A 2576-nucleotide genomic window follows, 5' to 3' on the forward strand; every position below is an offset into this window, starting at 1 on the left:
TCTCGCTTCTTCCTCTGTAAGTAGTTTGACCACCACCATCAGTAGTAGCCATGGGTGGGACACCGAGAACCCTCGCTTTGTTCTTCTTTGCTCTTCATTGTCATCCACCAGAATCGATCTCTATCTGTCTGCTCGGCCAACCACCACATCAAAAGATCGATCGGACATCATGGCTGTGTTCGCATACCTCTGCCAAGCCCCTTTAGGAATCTTTTCACCTTCATCTTTTCGTAGCTCTGCTGCAGGGGCATATCTGCTCAATTCCAAATTGCAGCATATTCATCTACTGCACTGCCGTTCGTCTTAAGGCCTCAAAGGCCCACTGTTTCTGATCTCTGAAGCTTTCTGGCACGAACCGATTGATGAAAAGTTCCACAAACTGAGCCCATGTCAAACCCTCCATCCGAGGTAACACGTAGTCATTCATCCATTGTCTAGGCATGGGCCCCATGACGTGCTGCATACACTCTATCAGTCTTCTATCAGTCAACTGTAATTCTGCTTTCTGCTGCAGAATCCAAAACCGATATGCATCGTCGACACATCATAGGTACCGTGCACCAACTTCTTGAAGTTGATGATGCATTTGTAAGATTCCTCTCTTGGTGCGGTGGATCGCGTGGAGGATGGACCATATCTTGAGCCATCATGTCGATGGTTCTCTGCAGTAGAGTAGCGCCATGGGGTCCATGGGACCTGTGCCATAAAGGACTGCTCTTGGGGTTGGCTGCTCCTCTACTTGAGCAGCTCTAGGCCTCCTACCCCGCCTCCTCGGGGCAGGCGCCTCATCCTGTGCCGACACCTCGTCAGGCACATCTGGTTCTGGTGCAGTGGCAGCTCTCCTGCTTCTACGCATTTTCCTGAAATTCAGCAGCATTAGCCCACAACATTCAAAACTGCACATTATACAGCTCTATAGACTCATATTTATACATAACATATGGAGCAGAAACTAGAAGCAAAGATGACAATGCAAGACGAATGTGGACCCTATATTTCCGCATGTGACTCCTATTAGACTCTTCCCAACACTTTAGACAACATTCCTAAGAACTGGAGCCTAAGCTCGATACCACATTTGTCACGACCCAACCTATGGGCCGGACCAAGACTAGGACACAGGCCACCCTAAAGCCCCGAGGCCCGTAGTAAGCCTTAACTGTTCATTACCCAATTCTGAGGCCCATTGGGCCCAAATTCAAGAAACCAAACGGACAGAGTCCGGCCATAAAATGGACTTTCCAACGGGGAGTTTTTGACTCACCCGACCTGTAAACACAATAAATACTCAATTGGGGAGCTCAGCTCACCCTCCACATACTCATCAACATAAAATAAATGGGAGCTCAGCTCCCTCATCCAATCCATCAAACATACATAACATATTTAAGTTTACAGGTCCAACATGATAAAAATATTACAGACCAAATTCAAATAAATCTCGCTAACACATGCGGAAATTCTAGGAGTAATTAAAATTACACAAACATGGATAAACAACCTGCGAAGGATAAAAGCAGGTTAACCCAGAACAAAATATCCTCCTGTGGCCTGTAAAAATTTTTGAACAGGAGTGAGCGTTCGACTCAGAGAGTAAAATATCAATCTTAACTATAATCTCTATAACTATCTGAAACTAATGCAACCTGTAGAGTGAAATGCAACATTAACATCATATTCACATCATAGCATCAAAAAGGTAATTTGGAGCACTCACACACCCTGTAACATCATTCATAGTATATGGGAGCTGATCCTATCTGACTCTCTTAAATCCAACGGTGCCGTGAAGAACTCATTTCGGACTTCCACTTAAATACCAAATCGGGGTCCCAAGAACTCAAGCCGTGTCTACCCGAAGGACCGGGTCCCATGAAGAACTCAATCCGTGTCTACCGTTCCTATCCTTAGTCCACACCACATCACACGCGCCAACGCACGCTGCTGCTCCAAATTACCACAACAACACTCATGGCACATTAATTATCAATGCAACATAATTCGTGCCTAGAGTTTAACTACATAAATATATGCATATAAGTGATGCATGGGCATGCTGAACATATAATAATATCGAAATTACAGTTAAAATTAATATTTTACTCACAAACTTGACGACAAATTACTGTGACTGCTGGTCGGAGGAAGAAGTCTGTCAATGCTCACCTGACAATTATATTACAATTATTTAAAACAGTCTGACACAATACAAACAAATAAAAAGATCAAGAACGTCCTAAGTCGTGAAAATCCCAGTCTCCCTATACCTAGGACCTACCCAACTGAAAAAGGGCTAAAAACGCACTTCTATATTCACAATCCATATATCAACAGTTCAATCATATCACACGGCCCCTCTGGGCCCATCAAATCAATCATCAATCACTTTTCTAAAAATTTAAATTTATTCATTATTATTTATCATTTTTGCAAAAAATGACCAAACAAGCTCTTAAAATTATAAAACTTTGCCCACGGTCCTTAGCAATATTACTAAGCTATTGCAAAAGAATTGTAATTTTCTAAGCTACCACGAATATTTTATGGATTTTTAATCCTATTTAAGCACTAGAAAA

At 42.7% G+C, this 2576-nt stretch overlaps 1 long non-coding RNA gene across 1 annotated transcript; it reads right to left on the reverse strand.

Moving 5' to 3' along the window:
* Nucleotides 1–1285: 1285 nt before the first annotated feature.
* Nucleotides 1286–2151, reverse strand: LOC131173237 (uncharacterized). The gene is made up of 2 exons (XR_009143461.1): nucleotides 2108–2151; nucleotides 1286–1551 (listed from the first exon to the last, which is right to left on the reverse strand). It is a non-coding gene; the product is annotated as an uncharacterized LOC131173237 (long non-coding RNA).
* Between the last annotated feature and the right edge of the window lie 425 nt (nucleotides 2152–2576).

This window comes from Hevea brasiliensis, chromosome 14 (genome assembly GCF_030052815.1).
Source record: "Hevea brasiliensis isolate MT/VB/25A 57/8 chromosome 14, ASM3005281v1, whole genome shotgun sequence".
NCBI classification, from domain to species: domain Eukaryota; kingdom Viridiplantae; phylum Streptophyta; class Magnoliopsida; order Malpighiales; family Euphorbiaceae; genus Hevea; species Hevea brasiliensis.